Raw genomic sequence first — 19,840 nt, 5'->3', positions numbered from 1 at the left:
TGCCGACTTGCCTCTGCTGCTCTCATTTCACAGCATCTTCTACACCTTCCCGTGTGCCTAGTGCCAAATTCGTCCTAGTCGAAGTCTGCCAGGTAGAGGGCGAACAGAGAGGACAGCCTTCTACTGGAATGTTTACTTAGATTTCCGTATCACAGAGGAGGAGGTTGCACGCAAGGGGTAGCAGCGTGGTCTTCTCTCAACGAGGGTCTCCTCAGTGACCTGTGGAATGCGTCCCAAGCAGTGTCTGGCGTAAGGCCCTCCTGCAGCAGTTCCTGACACTTGACTACAAAGACATCTTCAGGGCACTTCGAATACTCACCGGGACGAGGCAGCTCCGTGCTTCCTCTACCATCACGGTCAGTATACGATGCCCTCTCGCAGGACTACAAACCTATGGAGAAAACAAGCCCAGCACGAGAGGCTTTCTTCAGGGTGCTTGAATGCGCAAGTCTCAGGACTGCCAGTAAGCATTTAGCCTGAGAAACCCAGCAAAGGGTCGGTTTCTCCCCGCAGATCGCAGAGGTATGCTGCCCATGGTTAGTTCAGGTGGACAGACCTCCGGCCCCGAGCAGAGCTCTGTGCTCATGAACGGATGACCAGCTTGTAAGGAGCCCCGAAAGCAACTGCCCCCACATACAGCTCACGTCCTATTCACGGCGCACGCATCTCTTGGACGTCAAGCGCATTCACAGAGGACACGCCGCACACCTAGGTTTTTGCCATCCCGCTCTGCGTGAGGGAGCAGAAAGCAACCGAAAGGCTTAGGTCGTGAAGTTAGAGCTTGTGTACCCCGGAGAAGTTTCCGTTGCAGGTCTAAGTTCACCTTCACTAGCCCTAAAGAGCAGCGTACCTGACAGAGGCTCCCGGTGCTGCCTGCTTCAGGCCCTTCGAGCAGAACGCCCAGCCGTCCTGCTTCCAACGCTGTGCCGAAAGCAACTCGCTCTGCTTCCTCCCCTGAGGCTGGGCTGAAGACCTCTTCACACTCTCCCTGTGTCGGGGAGTACAAGTATATATAAGCAGCTCACCTTGCCACAGCAGTGTGTAGCTGTCAATCTGGATTTGTCTGAGCAGCAAGTCACTGGGGCTGAAACAGCCTCGGAGCCTCCTCTGCAGGACCGCACCTCCGAGGCTATAGGGCCCAACCGCAGCAAGCCTGCGGAGAGGCTTCACACACACCTCTTGCCGGCCGTGTTGCTTGGGGCCTGAAGGCCAGTGCGTGCACCTGGTTCTCAGAGCTTGGGCTCTGAATCACGGGAGGCCGACTTATATAGGGCACCACCGCCCCGACCCACGCTCCGCACAGCCCCACATCCACGGTCTACCTGCACCTCTCGGAGGCAGCCGGGCAGGAGCAGAGATAAAGCGCCTTTTCGCACTGCCACGCGGAATTCATGGTATGCAAGCGTTTCTCTCGTCAGCCAGGCAGCCTCACCGAGGCCTTACGGCTCAGTGGCTACACAAGCGAGCAGCTGACGCTCAGCAGGAGGGAGCCGTACACTGCAGACTTCATTCGAGGCGCTTAGAGGGCAGACGCACAGCACAGCACAGGCACGGAAAACACTAGGCAAGCTCAGTCTCCGCATCCACTCCGACACCTTGAATGATTCCTGTAATGAGGCGTCCTGCACTGCTCTCTTTCTCCCACGTTACCTGAATCCAGTGTCGACTTGCCTCTGCTCTCTCATTTCACAGCATCTTCTTCTACACCTTCCCGTGTGCCTAGTGCCAAATTCGTCCTAGTCGAAGTCTGCCAGGTAGAGGGCGAACAGAGAGGACAGCCTTCTACTGGAATGTTTACTTAGATCTCCGTATCACAGAGGAGGAGTTTGCACGCAAGGGGTAGCAGCGTGGTCCTCTCTCAACGAGGGTCTCCTCAGTGACCAATGGAATGCATCCCAAGCAGTGTCTGGCGTAAGGCCCTCCCGCAGCAGTTCCTGAGTCTTGACTGCAAAGGCATATTCAGGGCACTTCGATTACTCACCGGGACGAGGCACCTCCGTGCGTCCTCTTCCATCACCCTCAGTATACGATGCCCTCCCGCAGGACTACAAACCTATGGAGAAAACAAGCCCAGCACGAGAGGCTTTCTTCAGTGTGCCTGAATGCGCAAGTCTCAGGACTGCCCGTAAGTATTTAGCCTGAGAATTCCAGCAAAGCTTGGGTTTCTCCCCGCACATCGCAGAGGTATGCTGCCCATGGTTAGTTCAGGTGGACAGACCTCCGGCCCCGAGCAGAGCTCTGTGCTCATGAACGGATGATCAGCTTGTAAGGAGCCCCGAAAGCATCTGCCCCCACATACAGCTGCACGTCCTATTCACCGCGCACGCATCTCTTGGACGTCAAGCGCATTCACAGAGGACACCCCGCACACCTAGGTTTTTGCCATCCCGCTCTGCGTGAGGGAGCAGAAAGCAACCGAAAGGCTTAGGTCGTGAAGTTAGAGCTTGTGTACCGCGGAGCAGTTTCCGTTGCAGGTCTGAGTTCACCTTCACTAGCCCTAAAGAGCAGCGTACCTGACAGAGGCTCCCGGTGCTGCCTGCTTCAGGCCCGTCGAGCAGAACGCCCAGCCGTCCTGCTTCCAACGCTGTGCCAAAAGCAACTCGCTCTGCTTCCTCCCCTGAGGCTGGGCGGATGACCTCTTCACAGTATCCCTGTGTCCGGGAGTACAAGTATATATAAGAAGCTCACCTTGCCACAGCAGTGTTTAGCTGTCAATCTGGATTAGTCTGAGCAGAAAGTCACTGGGACTGAGACAGCCTCGGAGACTCCTCTGCAGGACCGCACCTCCGAGGCTTTAGGGCCCAACCGCAACAAGCCTGCGGAGACGCTTCACACACACCTCTTGCCGGCCGTGTTGCTTGGAGCCTGAAGGCCAGTGCGTTCACCTGGTTCTCAGAGCTTGGGCTCTGAGGCACGGGAGGCCCACTTATATAGGGCACCACCGCCCCGCCCCACGCTCCGCCCCGCCCCACATCCACGGACTACCTGCACCTCTCGGAGGCAGCCGGGCAGGAGCAGAGAGAAAGCGCCGTTTCACACTGCCATGCGGAATTCATGGTATGCAAGCGTTTCTCTCGTCAGCCAGGCTGCCTCACCGAGGCCTTACGGCTCAGTGGCTACACAAGCGAGCAGCTGACGCTCAGCAGGAGGGAGCCGTACACTGCAGACTTCATTCGAGGCGCTTAGAGGGCAGACGCACAGCACAGGCACGGAAAACACTTGGCAAGCACAGTCTCTGCAGCCACTCCAACACCTTGAATGATTTCTGTAATGAGGCGTCCTGCACTGCTCTCTTTCTCCCACGTTACCTGAATCCAGTGCCGACTTGCCTCTGCTGCTCTCATTTCACAGCATCTTCTACACCTTCCCGTGTGCCTAGTGCCAAATTCGTCCTAGTCGAAGTCTGCCAGGTAGAGGGCGAACAGAGAGGACAGCCTTCTACTGGAATGTTTACTTAGATTTCCGTATCACAGAGGAGGAGGTTGCACGCAAGGGGTAGCAGCGTGGTCTTCTCTCAACGAGGGTCTCCTCAGTGACCTGTGGAATGCGTCCCAAGCAGTGTCTGGCGTAAGGCCCTCCTGCAGCAGTTCCTGACACTTGACTACAAAGACATCTTCAGGGCACTTCGAATACTCACCGGGACGAGGCAGCTCCGTGCTTCCTCTACCATCACGGTCAGTATACGATGCCCTCTCGCAGGACTACAAACCTATGGAGAAAACAAGCCCAGCACGAGAGGCTTTCTTCAGGGTGCTTGAATGCGCAAGTCTCAGGACTGCCAGTAAGCATTTAGCCTGAGAAACCCAGCAAAGGGTCGGTTTCTCCCCGCAGATCGCAGAGGTATGCTGCCCATGGTTAGTTCAGGTGGACAGACCTCCGGCCCCGAGCAGAGCTCTGTGCTCATGAACGGATGACCAGCTTGTAAGGAGCCCCGAAAGCAACTGCCCCCACATACAGCTCACGTCCTATTCACGGCGCACGCATCTCTTGGACGTCAAGCGCATTCACAGAGGACACGCCGCACACCTAGGTTTTTGCCATCCCGCTCTGCGTGAGGGAGCAGAAAGTAACCGAAAGGCTTAGGTCGTGAAGTTAGAGCTTGTGTACCCCGGAGAAGTTTCCGTTGCAGGTCTAAGTTCACCTTCACTAGCCCTAAAGAGCAGCGTACCTGACAGAGGCTCCCGGTGCTGCCTGCTTCAGGCCCTTCGAGCAGAACGCCCAGCCGTCCTGCTTCCAACGCTGTGCCGAAAGCAACTCGCTCTGCTTCCTCCCCTGAGGCTGGGCTGAAGACCTCTTCACACTCTCCCTGTGTCGGGGAGTACAAGTATATATAAGCAGCTCACCTTGCCACAGCAGTGTGTAGCTGTCAATCTGGATTTGTCTGAGCAGCAAGTCACTGGGGCTGAAACAGCCTCGGAGCCTCCTCTGCAGGACCGCACCTCCGAGGCTATAGGGCCCAACCGCAGCAAGCCTGCGGAGAGGCTTCACACACACCTCTTGCCGGCCGTGTTGCTTGGGGCCTGAAGGCCAGTGCGTGCACCTGGTTCTCAGAGCTTGGGCTCTGAATCACGGGAGGCCGACTTATATAGGGCACCACCGCCCCGACCCACGCTCCGCACAGCCCCACATCCACGGTCTACCTGCACCTCTCGGAGGCAGCCGGGCAGGAGCAGAGATAAAGCGCCTTTTCGCACTGCCACGCGGAATTCATGGTATGCAAGCGTTTCTCTCGTCAGCCAGGCAGCCTCACCGAGGCCTTACGGCTCAGTGGCTACACAAGCGAGCAGCTGACGCTCAGCAGGAGGGAGCCGTACACTGCAGACTTCATTCGAGGCGCTTAGAGGGCAGACGCACAGCACAGCACAGGCACGGAAAACACTAGGCAAGCTCAGTCTCCGCATCCACTCCGACACCTTGAATGATTCCTGTAATGAGGCGTCCTGCACTGCTCTCTTTCTCCCACGTTACCTGAATCCAGTGTCGACTTGCCTCTGCTCTCTCATTTCACAGCATCTTCTTCTACACCTTCCCGTGTGCCTAGTGCCAAATTCGTCCTAGTCGAAGTCTGCCAGGTAGAGGGCGAACAGAGAGGACAGCCTTCTACTGGAATGTTTACTTAGATCTCCGTATCACAGAGGAGGAGTTTGCACGCAAGGGGTAGCAGCGTGGTCCTCTCTCAACGAGGGTCTCCTCAGTGACCAATGGAATGCATCCCAAGCAGTGTCTGGCGTAAGGCCCTCCCGCAGCAGTTCCTGAGTCTTGACTGCAAAGGCATATTCAGGGCACTTCGATTACTCACCGGGACGAGGCACCTCCGTGCGTCCTCTTCCATCACCCTCAGTATACGATGCCCTCCCGCAGGACTACAAACCTATGGAGAAAACAAGCCCAGCACGAGAGGCTTTCTTCAGTGTGCCTGAATGCGCAAGTCTCAGGACTGCCCGTAAGTATTTAGCCTGAGAATTCCAGCAAAGCTTGGGTTTCTCCCCGCACATCGCAGAGGTATGCTGCCCATGGTTAGTTCAGGTGGACAGACCTCCGGCCCCGAGCAGAGCTCTGTGCTCATGAACGGATGATCAGCTTGTAAGGAGCCCCGAAAGCATCTGCCCCCACATACAGCTGCACGTCCTATTCACCGCGCACGCATCTCTTGGACGTCAAGCGCATTCACAGAGGACACCCCGCACACCTAGGTTTTTGCCATCCCGCTCTGCGTGAGGGAGCAGAAAGCAACCGAAAGGCTTAGGTCGTGAAGTTAGAGCTTGTGTACCGCGGAGCAGTTTCCGTTGCAGGTCTGAGTTCACCTTCACTAGCCCTAAAGAGCAGCGTACCTGACAGAGGCTCCCGGTGCTGCCTGCTTCAGGCCCGTCGAGCAGAACGCCCAGCCGTCCTGCTTCCAACGCTGTGCCAAAAGCAACTCGCTCTGCTTCCTCCCCTGAGGCTGGGCGGATGACCTCTTCACAGTATCCCTGTGTCCGGGAGTACAAGTATATATAAGAAGCTCACCTTGCCACAGCAGTGTTTAGCTGTCAATCTGGATTAGTCTGAGCAGAAAGTCACTGGGACTGAGACAGCCTCGGAGACTCCTCTGCAGGACCGCACCTCCGAGGCTTTAGGGCCCAACCGCAACAAGCCTGCGGAGACGCTTCACACACACCTCTTGCCGGCCGTGTTGCTTGGAGCCTGAAGGCCAGTGCGTTCACCTGGTTCTCAGAGCTTGGGCTCTGAGGCACGGGAGGCCCACTTATATAGGGCACCACCGCCCCGCCCCACGCTCCGCCCCGCCCCACATCCACGGACTACCTGCACCTCTCGGAGGCAGCCGGGCAGGAGCAGAGAGAAAGCGCCGTTTCACACTGCCATGCGGAATTCATGGTATGCAAGCGTTTCTCTCGTCAGCCAGGCTGCCTCACCGAGGCCTTACGGCTCAGTGGCTACACAAGCGAGCAGCTGACGCTCAGCAGGAGGGAGCCGTACACTGCAGACTTCATTCGAGGCGCTTAGAGGGCAGACGCACAGCACAGGCACGGAAAACACTTGGCAAGCACAGTCTCTGCAGCCACTCCAACACCTTGAATGATTTCTGTAATGAGGCGTCCTGCACTGCTCTCTTTCTCCCACGTTACCTGAATCCAGTGCCGACTTGCCTCTGCTGCTCTCATTTCACAGCATCTTCTACACCTTCCCGTGTGCCTAGTGCCAAATTCGTCCGAGTCGAAGTCTGCCAGGTAGAGGGCGAACAGAGAGGACAGCCTTCTACTGGAATGTTTACTTAGATTTCCGTATCACAGAGGAGGAGGTTGCACGCAAGGGGTAGCAGCGTGGTCTTCTCTCAACGAGGGTCTCCTCAGTGACCTGTGGAATGCGTCCCAAGCAGTGTCTGGCGTAAGGCCCTCCCGCAGCAGTTCCTGACACTTGACTACAAAGACATCTTCAGGGCACTTCGAATACTCACCGGGACGAGGCAGCTCCGTGCTTCCTCTACCATCACGGTCAGTATACGATGCCCTCTCGCAGGACTACAAACCTATGGAGAAAACAAGCCCAGCACGAGAGGCTTTCTTCAGGGTGCTTGAATGCGCAAGTCTCAGGACTGCCAGTAAGCATTTAGCCTGAGAAACCCAGCAAAGGGTCGGTTTCTCCCCGCAGATCGCAGAGGTATGCTGCCCATGGTTAGTTCAGGTGGACAGACCTCCGGCCCCGAGCAGAGCTCTGTGCTCATGAACGGATGACCAGCTTGTAAGGAGCCCCGAAAGCAACTGCCCCCACATACAGCTCACGTCCTATTCACGGCGCACGCATCTCTTGGACGTCAAGCGCATTCACAGAGGACACGCCGCACACCTAGGTTTTTGCCATCCCGCTCTGCGTGAGGGAGCAGAAAGCAACCGAAAGGCTTAGGTCGTGAAGTTAGAGCTTGTGTACCCCGGAGAAGTTTCCGTTGCAGGTCTAAGTTCACCTTCACTAGCCCTAAAGAGCAGCGTACCTGACAGAGGCTCCCGGTGCTGCCTGCTTCAGGCCCTTCGAGCAGAACGCCCAGCCGTCCTGCTTCCAACGCTGTGCCGAAAGCAACTCGCTCTGCTTCCTCCCCTGAGGCTGGGCTGAAGACCTCTTCACACTCTCCCTGTGTCGGGGAGTACAAGTATATATAAGCAGCTCACCTTGCCACAGCAGTGTGTAGCTGTCAATCTGGATTTGTCTGAGCAGCAAGTCACTGGGGCTGAAACAGCCTCGGAGCCTCCTCTGCAGGACCGCACCTCCGAGGCTATAGGGCCCAACCGCAGCAAGCCTGCGGAGAGGCTTCACACACACCTCTTGCCGGCCGTGTTGCTTGGGGCCTGAAGGCCAGTGCGGGCACCTGGTTCTCAGAGCTTGGGCTCTGAATCACGGGAGGCCGACTTATATAGGCCACCACCGCCCCGACACACGCTCCGCACAGCCCCACATCCACGGTCTACCTGCACCTCTCGGAGGCAGCCGGGCAGGAGCAGAGATAAAGCGACTTTTCGCACTGCCACGCGGAATTCATGGTATGCAAGCGTTTCTCTCGGCAGCCAGGCAGCCTCACCGAGGCCTTACGGCTCAGTGGCTACACAAGCGAGCAGGTGACGCTCAGCAGGAGGGAGCCGGACACTGCAGACCTCATTCGGGGCGCCTAGAGGGCAGACGCACAGGACAGCACAGGCACGGAAAACACTAGGCAAGCTCAGTCTCCGCATCCACTCCGACACCTTGAATGCTTCGTGTAATGAGGCGTCCTCCACTGCTCTCTTTCTCGCACGTTACCTGAACCCAGTGTCGACTTGACTCTGCTCTCTCATTTCCCAGCATCTTCTTCTACACCTTGCCGTGTGCCTAGTGCCAAATTCGTCCTAGTCGAAGTCTGCCAGGTAGAGGGCGAACAGAGAGGACAGCCTTCTACTGAAATGTTTACTTAGATCTCCGTATCACAGAGGAGGAATTTGCACGCAAGGGGTAGCAGCGTGGTCCTCTCTCAACGAGGGTCTCCTCAGTGACCAATGGAATGCATCCCAAGCAGTGTCTGGCGTAAGGCCCTCCCGCAGCAGTTCCTGAGTCTTGACTGCAAAGGCATATTCAGGGCACTTCGATTACTCACCGGGACGAGGCACCTCCGTGCGTCCTCTTCCATCACCCTCAGTATACGATGCCCTCCCGCAGGACTACAAACCTATGGAGAAAACAAGCCCAGCACGAGAGGCTTTCTTCAGTGTGCCTGAATGCGCAAGTCTCAGGACTGCCCGTAAGTATTTAGCCTGAGAATTCCAGCAAAGCTTGGGTTTCTCCCCGCACATCGCAGAGGTATGCTGCCCATGGTTAGTTCAGGTGGACAGACCTCCTGCCCCCAGCAGAACTGTCTGCTCATGAACGGATGATCAGCTTGTAAGGAGCCCCGAAAGCATCTGCCCCCACATACATGTGCACGTCCCATTCACCGCGCACGCATCTCTTGGACGTCAAGCGCATTCACAGAGGACACCCCGCACACCTAGGTTTTTGCCATCCCGCTCTGCGTGAGGGAGCAGAAAGCAACCGAAAGGCTTAGGTCGTGAAGTTAGAGCTTGTGTACCGCGGAGCAGTTTCCGTTGCAGGTCTGAGTTCACCTTCACTAGCCCTAAAGAGCAGCGTACCTGACAGAGGCTCCCGGTGCTGCCTGCTTCAGGCCCGTCGAGCAGAACGCCCAGCCGTCCTGCTTCCAACGCTGTGCCAAAAGCAACTCGCTCTGCTTCCTCCCCTGAGGCTGGGCGGATGACCTCTTCACAGTATCCCTGTGTCCGGGAGTACAAGTATATATAAGAAGCTCACCTTGCCACAGCAGTGTTTAGCTGTCAATCTGGATTAGTCTGAGCAGAAAGTCACTGGGACTGAGACAGCCTCGGAGACTCCTCTGCAGGACCGCACCTCCGAGGCTTTAGGGCCCAACCGCAACAAGCCTGCGGAGACGCTTCACACACACCTCTTGCCGGCCGTGTTGCTTGGAGCCTGAAGGCCAGTGCGTTCACCTGGTTCTCAGAGCTTGGGCTCTGAGGCACGGGAGGCCCACTTATATAGGGCACCACCGCCCCGCCCCACGCTCCGCCCCGCCCCACATCCACGGACTACCTGCACCTCTCGGAGGCAGCCGGGCAGGAGCAGAGAGAAAGCGCCGTTTCACACTGCCATGCGGAATTCATGGTATGCAAGCGTTTCTCTCGTCAGCCAGGCTGCCTCACCGAGGCCTTACGGCTCAGTGGCTACACAAGCGAGCAGCTGACGCTCAGCAGGAGGGAGCCGTACACTGCAGACTTCATTCGAGGCGCTTAGAGGGCAGACGCACAGCACAGGCACGGAAAACACTTGGCAAGCACAGTCTCTGCAGCCACTCCAACACCTTGAATGATTTCTGTAATGAGGCGTCCTGCACTGCTCTCTTTCTCCCACGTTACCTGAATCCAGTGCCGACTTGCCTCTGCTGCTCTCATTTCACAGCATCTTCTCCACCTTCCCGTGTGCCTAGTGCCAAATTCGTCCGAGTCGAAGTCTGCCAGGTAGAGGGCGAACAGAGAGGACAGCCTTCTACTGGAATGTTTACTTAGATTTCCGTATCACAGAGGAGGAGGTTGCACGCAAGGGGTAGCAGCGTGGTCTTCTCTCAACGAGGGTCTCCTCAGTGACCTGTGGAATGCGTCCCAAGCAGTGTCTGGCGTAAGGCCCTCCCGCAGCAGTTCCTGACACTTGACTACAAAGACATCTTCAGGGCACTTCGAATACTCACCGGGACGAGGCAGCTCCGTGCTTCCTCTACCATCACGGTCAGTATACGATGCCCTCTCGCAGGACTACAAACCTATGGAGAAAACAAGCCCAGCACGAGAGGCTTTCTTCAGGGTGCTTGAATGCGCAAGTCTCAGGACTGCCAGTAAGCATTTAGCCTGAGAAACCCAGCAAAGGGTCGGTTTCTCCCCGCAGGTCGCAGAGGTATGCTGCCCATGGTTAGTTCAGGTGGACAGACCTCCGGCCCCGAGCAGAGCTCTGTGCTCATGAACGGATGACCAGCTTGTAAGGAGCCCCGAAAGCAACTGCCCCCACATACAGCTCACGTCCTATTCACGGCGCACGCATCTCTTGGACGTCAAGCGCATTCACAGAGGACACGCCGCGCACCTAGGTTTTTGCCATCCCGCTCTGCGTGAGGGAGCAGAAAGCAACCGAAAGGCTTAGGTCGTGAAGTTAGAGCTTGTGTACCCCGGAGAAGTTTCCGTTGCAGGTCTAAGTTCACCTTCACTAGCCCTAAAGAGCAGCGTACCTGACAGAGGCTCCCGGTGCTGCCTGCTTCAGGCCCTTCGAGCAGAACGCCCAGCCGTCCTGCTTCCAACGCTGTGCCGAAAGCAACTCGCTCTGCTTCCTCCCCTGAGGCTGGGCTGAAGACCTCTTCACACTCTCCCTGTGTCGGGGAGTACAAGTATATATAAGCAGCTCACCTTGCCACAGCAGTGTGTAGCTGTCAATCTGGATTTGTCTGAGCAGCAAGTCACTGGGGCTGAAACAGCCTCGGAGCCTCCTCTGCAGGACCGCACCTCCGAGGCTATAGGGCCCAACCGCAGCAAGCCTGCGGAGAGGCTTCACACACACCTCTTGCCGGCCGTGTTGCTTGGGGCCTGAAGGCCAGTGCGTGCACCTGGTTCTCAGAGCTTGGGCTCTGAATCACGGGAGGCCGACTTATATAGGGCACCACCGCCCCGACCCACGCTCCGCACAGCCCCACATCCACGGTCTACCTGCACCTCTCGGAGGCAGCCGGGCAGGAGCAGAGATAAAGCGCCTTTTCGCACTGCCACGCGGAATTCATGGTATGCAAGCGTTTCTCTCGTCAGCCAGGCAGCCTCACCGAGGCCTTACGGCTCAGTGGCTACACAAGCGAGCAGCTGACGCTCAGCAGGAGGGAGCCGTACACTGCAGACTTCATTCGGGGCGCTTAGAGGGCAGACGCACAGCACAGCACAGGCACGGGAAACACTAGACAACCTCAGTCTCCGCATCCACTCCGACACCTTGAATGATTCCTGTAATGAGGCGTCCTGCTCTGCTCTCTTTCTCCCACGTTACCTGAATCCAGTGTCGACTTGCCTCTGCTCTCTCATTTCACAGCATCTTCTTCTACACCTTCCCGTGTGCTTAGTCCCAAATTCGTCCTAGTCGAAGTCTGCCAGGTAGAGGGCGAACAGAGAGGACAGCCTTCTACTGGAATGTTTATTTAGATCTCCGTATCTCAGAGGAGGAGTTTGCACGCAAGGGGTAGCAGCGTGGTCCTCTCTCAACGAGGGTCTCCTCAGTGACCAATGGAATGCATCCCAAGCAGTGTCTGGCGTAAGGCCCTCCCGCAGCAGTTCCTGAGTCTTGACTGCAAAGCCATATTGAGGGCACTGCGATTACTCACCATGACGAGGCACCTCCGTGCGTCCTCTTCCATCAGCCTCAGTATACGATGCCCTCCCGCAGGGCTACAGACCTATGGAGTAAACAAGCCCAGCACGAGAGGCTTTCTTCAGTGTGCCTGAATGCGCAAGTCTCAGGACTGCCCGTAAGTATTTAGCCTGAGAATTCCAGCAAAGCTTGGGTTTCTCCCCGCACATCGCAGAGGTATGCTGCCCATGGTTAGTTCAGGTGGACAGACCTCCGGCCCCGAGCAGAGCTCTGTGCTCATGAACGGATGATCAGCTTGTAAGGAGCCCCGAAAGCATCTGCCCCCACATACAGCTGCACGTCCTATTCACCGCGCACGCATCTCTTGGACGTCAAGCGCATTCACAGAGGACACCCCGCACACCTAGGTTTTTGCCATCCCGCTCTGCGTGAGGGAGCAGAAAGCAACCGAAAGGCTTAGGTCGTGAAGTTAGAGCTTGTGTACCGCGGAGCAGTTTCCGTTGCAGGTCTGAGTTCACCTTCACTAGCCCTAAAGAGCAGCGTACCTGACAGAGGCTCCCGGTGCTGCCTGCTTCAGGCCCGTCGAGCAGAACGCCCAGCCGTCCTGCTTCCAACGCTGTGCCAAAAGCAACTCGCTCTGCTTCCTCCCCTGAGGCTGGGCGGATGACCTCTTCACAGTATCCCTGTGTCCGGGAGTACAAGTATATATAAGAAGCTCACCTTGCCACAGCAGTGTTTAGCTGTCAATCTGGATTAGTCTGAGCAGAAAGTCACTGGGACTGAGACAGCCTCGGAGACTCCTCTGCAGGACCGCACCTCCGAGGCTTTAGGGCCCAACCGCAACAAGCCTGCGGAGACGCTTCACACACACCTCTTGCCGGCCGTGTTGCTTGGAGCCTGAAGGCCAGTGCGTTCACCTGGTTCTCAGAGCTTGGGCTCTGAGGCACGGGAGGCCCACTTATATAGGGCACCACCGCCCCGCCCCACGCTCCGCCCCGCCCCACATCCACGGACTACCTGCACCTCTCGGAGGCAGCCGGGCAGGAGCAGAGAGAAAGCGCCGTTTCACACTGCCATGCGGAATTCATGGTATGCAAGCGTTTCTCTCGTCAGCCAGGCTGCCTCACCGAGGCCTTACGGCTCAGTGGCTACACAAGCGAGCAGCTGACGCTCAGCAGGAGGGAGCCGTACACTGCAGACTTCATTCGAGGCGCTTAGAGGGCAGACGCACAGCACAGGCACGGAAAACACTTGGCAAGCACAGTCTCTGCAGCCACTCCAACACCTTGAATGATTTCTGTAATGAGGCGTCCTGCACTGCTCTCTTTCTCCCACGTTACCTGAATCCAGTGCCGACTTGCCTCTGCTGCTCTCATTTCACAGCATCTTCTCCACCTTCCCGTGTGCCTAGTGCCAAATTCGTCCGAGTCGAAGTCTGCCAGGTAGAGGGCGAACAGAGAGGACAGCCTTCTACTGGAATGTTTACTTAGATTTCCGTATCACAGAGGAGGAGGTTGCACGCAAGGGGTAGCAGCGTGGTCTTCTCTCAACGAGGGTCTCCTCAGTGACCTGTGGAATGCGTCCCAAGCAGTGTCTGGCGTAAGGCCCTCCCGCAGCAGTTCCTGACACTTGACTACAAAGACATCTTCAGGGCACTTCGAATACTCACCGGGACGAGGCAGCTCCGTGCTTCCTCTACCATCACGGTCAGTATACGATGCCCTCTCGCAGGACTACAAACCTATGGATAAAACAAGCCCAGCACGAGAGGCTTTCTTCAGGGTGCTTGAATGCGCAAGTCTCAGGACTGCCAGTAAGCATTTAGCCTGAGAAACCCAGCAAAGGGTCGGTTTCTCCCCGCAGATCGCAGAGGTATGCTGCCCATGGTTAGTTCAGGTGGACAGACCTCCGGCCCCGAGCAGAGCTCTGTGCTCATGAACGGATGACCAGCTTGTAAGGAGCCCCGAAAGCAACTGCCCCCACATACAGCTCACGTCCTATTCACGGCGCACGCATCTCTTGGACGTCAAGCGCATTCACAGAGGACACGCCGCACACCAAGGTTTTTGCCATCCCGCTCTGCGTGAGGGAGCAGAAAGCAACCGAAAGGCTTAGGTCGTGAAGTTAGAGCTTGTGTACCCCGGAGAAGTTTCCGTTGCAGGTCTAAGTTCACCTTCACTAGCCCTAAAGAGCAGCGTACCTGACAGAGGCTCCCGGTGCTGCCTGCTTCAGGCCCTTCGAGCAGAACGCCCAGCCGTCCTGCTTCCAACGCTGTGCCGAAAGCAACTCGCTCTGCTTCCTCCCCTGAGGCTGGGCTGAAGACCTCTTCACACTCTCCCTGTGTCGGGGAGTACAAGTATATATAAGCAGCTCACCTTGCCACAGCAGTGTGTAGCTGTCAATCTGGATTTGTCTGAGCAGCAAGTCACTGGGGCTGAAACAGCCTCGGAGCCTCCTCTGCAGGACCGCACCTCCGAGGCTATAGGGCCCAACCGCAGCAAGCCTGCGTAGAGGCTTCACACACACCTCTTGCCGGCCGTGTTGCTTGGGGCCTGAAGGCCAGTGCGTGCACCTGGTTCTCAGAGCTTGGGCTCTGAATCACGGGAGGCCGACTTATATAGGGCACCACCGCCCCGACCCACGCTCCGCACAGCCCCACATCCACGGTCTACCTGCACCTCTCGGAGGCAGCCGGGCAGGAGCAGAGATAAAGCGCCTTTTCGCACTGCCAGGCGGAATTCATGGTATGCAAGCGTCTCTCTCGTCAGCCAGGCAACCTCACCGAGGCCTTACAGCTCAGTGGCTACACAAGCGAGCAGCTGTCGCTCAGCAGGAGGGGGCCGTACACTGCAGACTTCATTCGAGGCGCTTAGGGGGCAGACGCACAGCACAGCACAGGCACGGAAAACACTAGGCAAGCTCAGTCTCCGCATCCACTCCGACACCTTGAATGATTCCTGTAATGAGGCGTCCTGCACTGCTCTCTTTCTCCCACGTTACCTGAATCCAGTGCCGTCTTGCCTCTGCTCTCTCATTTCACAGCATCTTCTTCTACACCGTCCCGTGTGCCTAGTGCCAAATTCGTCCTAGTCGAAGTCTGCCAGGTAGAGGGCGAACAGAGAGGACAGCCTTCTACTGGAATGTTTACTTAGATCTCCGTATCACAGAGGAGGAGTTTGCACGCAAGGGGTAGCAGCGTGGTCCTCTCTCAACGAGGGTCTCCTCAGTGACCAATGGAATGCATCCCAAGCAGTGTCTGGCGTAAGGCCCTCCCGCAGCAGTTCCTGAGTCTTGACTGCAAAGGCATATTCAGGGCACTTCGATTACTCACCGGGACGAGGCACCTCGGTGCGTCCTCTTCCATCACCCTCAGTATACGATGCCCTCCCGCAGGACTACAAACCTATGGAGAAAACAAGCACAGCACGAGAGGCTTTCTTCAGTGTGCCTGAATGCGCAAGTCTCAGGACTGCCCGTAAGTATTTAGCCTGAGAATTCCAGCAAAGCTTGGGTTTCTCCCCGCACATCGCAGAGGTATGCTGCCCATGGTTAGTTCAGGTGGACAGACCTCCGGCCCCGTGCAGGGCTCTGTGCTCAGGAACGGATGTTCAGCTTGTAAGGAGCCCCGAAAGCATCTGCCCCCACATACAGCTGCACGTCCTATTCACCGCGCACGCATCTCTTGGACGTCAAGCGCATTCACAGAGGACACCCCGCACACCTAGGTTTTTGCCATCCCGCTCTGCGTGAGGGAGCAGAAAGCAACCGAAAGGCTTAGGTCGTGAAGTTAGAGCTTGTGTACCGCGGAGCAGTTTCCGTTGCAGGTCTGAGTTCACCTTCACTAGCCCTAAAGAGCAGCGTACCTGACAGAGGCTCCCGGTGCTGCCTGCTTCAGGCCCGTCGAGCAGAACGCCCAGCCGTCCTGCTTCCAACGCTGTGCCAAAAGCAACTCGCTCTGCTTCCTCCCCTGAGGCTGGGCGGATGACCTCTTCACAGTATCCCTGTGTCCGGGAGTACAAGTATATATAAGAAGCTCACCTTGCCACAGCAGTGTTTAGCTGTCAATCTGGATTAGTCTGAGCAGAAAGTCACTGGGACTGAGACAGCCTCGGAGACTCCTCTGCAGGACCGCACCTCCGAGGCTTTAGGGCCCAACCGCAACAAGCCTGCGGAGACGCTTCACACACACCTCTTGCCGGCCGTGTTGCTTGGAGCCTGAAGGCCAGTGCGTTCACCTGGTTCTCAGAGCTTGGGCTCTGAGGCACGGGAGGCCCACTTATATAGGGCACCACCGCCCCGCCCCACGCTCCGCCCCGCCCCACATCCACGGACTACCTGCACCTCTCGGAGGCAGCCGGGCAGGAGCAGAGAGAAAGCGCCGTTTCACACTGCCATGCGGAATTCATGGTATGCAAGCGTTTCTCTCGTCAGCCAGGCTGCCTCACCGAGGCCTTACGGCTCAGTGGCTACACAAGCGAGCAGCTGACGCTCAGCAGGAGGGAGCCGTACACTGCAGACTTCATTCGAGGCGCTTAGAGGGCAGACGCACAGCACAGGCACGGAAAACACTTGGCAAGCACAGTCTCTGCAGCCACTCCAACACCTTGAATGATTTCTGTAATGAGGCGTCCTGCACTGCTCTCTTTCTCCCACGTTACCTGAATCCAGTGCCGACTTGCCTCTGCTGCTCTCATTTCACAGCATCTTCTCCACCTTCCCGTGTGCCTAGTGCCAAATTCGTCCGAGTCGAAGTCTGCCAGGTAGAGGGCGAACAGAGAGGACAGCCTTCTACTGGAATGTTTACTTAGATTTCCGTATCACAGAGGAGGAGGTTGCACGCAAGGGGTAGCAGCGTGGTCTTCTCTCAACGAGGGTCTCCTCAGTGACCTGTGGAATGCGTCCCAAGCAGTGTCTGGCGTAAGGCCCTCCCGCAGCAGTTCCTGACACTTGACTACAAAGACATCTTCAGGGCACTTCGAATACTCACCGGGACGAGGCAGCTCCGTGCTTCCTCTACCATCACGGTCAGTATACGATGCCCTCTCGCAGGACTACAAACCTATGGAGAAAACAAGCCCAGCACGAGAGGCTTTCTTCAGGGTGCTTGAATGCGCAAGTCTCAGGACTGCCAGTAAGCATTTAGCCTGAGAAACCCAGCAAAGGGTCGGTTTCTCCCCGCAGATCGCAGAGGTATGCTGCCCATGGTTAGTTCAGGTGGACAGACCTCCGGCCCCGAGCAGAGCTCTGTGCTCATGAACGGATGACCAGCTTGTAAGGAGCCCCGAAAGCAACTGCCCCCACATACAGCTCACGTCCTATTCACGGCGCACGCATCTCTTGGACGTCAAGCGCAGTCACAGAGGACACGCCGCACCCCTAGGTTTTTGCCATCCCGCTCTGCGTGAGGGAGCAGAAAGCAACCGAAAGGCTTAGGTCGTGAAGTTAGAGCTTGTGTACCCCGGAGAAGTTTCCGTTGCAGGTCTAAGTTCACCTTCACTAGCCCTAAAGAGCAGCGTACCTGACAGAGGCTCCCGGTGCTGCCTGCTTCAGGCCCTTCGAGCAGAACGCCCAGCCGTCCTGCTTCCAACGCTGTGCCGAAAGCAACTCGCTCTGCTTCCTCCCCTGAGGCTGGGCTGAAGACCTCTTCACACTCTCCCTGTGTCGGGGAGTACAAGTATATATAAGCAGCTCACCTTGCCACAGCAGTGTGTAGCTGTCAATCTGGATTTGTCTGAGCAGCAAGTCACTGGGGCTGAAACAGCCTCGGAGCCTCCTCTGCAGGACCGCACCTCCGAGGCTATAGGGCCCAACCGCAGCAAGCCTGCGGAGAGGCTTCACACACACCTCTTGCCGGCCGTGTTGCTTGGGGCCTGAAGGCCAGTGCGTGCACCTGGTTCTCAGAGCTTGGGCTCTGAGTCACGGGAGGCCGACTTATATAGGGCACCACCGCCCCGACCCACGCTCCGCACAGCCCCACATCCACGGTCTACCTGCACCTCTCGGAGGCAGCCGGGCAGGAGCAGAGATAAAGCGCCTTTTCGCACTGCCACGCGGAATTCATGGTATGCAAGCGTTTCTCTCGTCAGCCAGGCAGCCTCACCGAGGCCTTACGGCTCAGTGGCTACACAAGCGAGCAGCTGACGCTCAGCAGGAGGGAGCCGTACACTGCAGACTTCATTCGAGTCTCTTAGAGGGCAGACGCACAGCACAGCACAGGCACGGAAAACACTAGGCAAGCTCAGTCTCCGCATCCACTCCGACACCTTGAATGATTCCTGTAATGAGGCGTCCTGCACTGCTCTCTTTCTCCCACGTTACCTGAATCCAGTGTCGACTTGCCTCTGCTCTCTCATTTCACAGCATCTTCTTCTACACCTTCCCGTGTGCCTAGTGCCAAATTCGTCCTAGTCGAAGTCTGCCAGGTAGAGGGCGAACAGAGAGGACAGCCTTCTACTGGAATGTTTACTTAGATCTCCGTATCACAGAGGAGGAGTTTGCACGCAAGGGGTAGCAGCGTGGTCCTCTCTCAACGAGGGTCTCCTCAGTGACCAATGGAATGCATCCCAAGCAGTGTCTGGCGTAAGGCCCTCCCGCAGCAGTTCCTGAGTCTTGACTGCAAAGGCATATTCAGGGCACTTCGATTACTCACCGGGACGAGGCACCTCCGTGCGTCCTCTTCCATCACCCTCAGTATACGATGCCCTCCCGCAGGACTACAAACCTATGGAGAAAACAAGCCCAGCACGAGAGGCTTTCTTCAGTGTGCCTGAATGCGCAAGTCTCAGGACTGCCCGTAAGTATTTAGCCTGAGAATTCCAGCAAAGCTTGGGTTTCTCCCCGCACATCGCAGAGGTATGCTGCCCATGGTTAGTTCAGGTGGACAGACCTCCGGCCCCGAGCAGAGCTCTGTGCTCATGAACGGATGATCAGCTTGTAAGGAGCCCCGAAAGCATCTGCCCCCACATACAGCTGCACGTCCTATTCACCGCGCACGCATCTCTTGGACGTCAAGCGCATTCACAGAGGACACCCCGCACACCTAGGTTTTTGCCATCCCGCTCTGCGTGAGGGAGCAGAAAGCAACCGAAAGGCTTAGGTCGTGAAGTTAGAGCTTGTGTACCGCGGAGCAGTTTCCGTTGCAGGTCTGAGTTCACCTTCACTAGCCCTAAAGAGCAGCGTACCTGACAGAGGCTCCCGGTGCTGCCTGCTTCAGGCCCGTCGAGCAGAACGCCCAGCCGTCCTGCTTCCAACGCTGTGCCAAAAGCAACTCGCTCTGCTTCCTCCCCTGAGGCTGGGCGGATGACCTCTTCACAGTATCCCTGTGTCCGGGAGTACAAGTATATATAAGAAGCTCACCTTGCCACAGCAGTGTTTAGCTGTCAATCTGGATTAGTCTGAGCAGAAAGTCACTGGGACTGAGACAGCCTCGGAGACTCCTCTGCAGGACCGCACCTCCGAGGCTTTAGGGCCCAACCGCAACAAGCCTGCGGAGACGCTTCACACACACCTCTTGCCGGCCGTGTTGCTTGGAGCCTGAAGGCCAGTGCGTTCACCTGGTTCTCAGAGCTTGGGCTCTGAGGCACGGGAGGCCCACTTATATAGGGCACCACCGCCCCGCCCCACGCTCCGCCCCGCCCCACATCCACGGACTACCTGCACCTCTCGGAGGCAGCCGGGCAGGAGCAGAGAGAAAGCGCCGTTTCACACTGCCATGCGGAATTCATGGTATGCAAGCGTTTCTCTCGTCAGCCAGGCTGCCTCACCGAGGCCTTACGGCTCAGTGGCTACACAAGCGAGCAGCTGACGCTCAGCAGGAGGGAGCCGTACACTGCAGACTTCATTCGAGGCGCTTAGAGGGCAGACGCACAGCACAGGCACGGAAAACACTTGGCAAGCACAGTCTCTGCAGCCACTCCAA

This window comes from Manis javanica, chromosome 7 (assembly GCF_040802235.1).
Source record: "Manis javanica isolate MJ-LG chromosome 7, MJ_LKY, whole genome shotgun sequence".
NCBI lineage: Eukaryota > Metazoa > Chordata > Mammalia > Pholidota > Manidae > Manis > Manis javanica.
The sequence above is the reverse complement of the archived record's forward strand: the minus strand, read 5'-3'. Positions refer to the sequence as shown.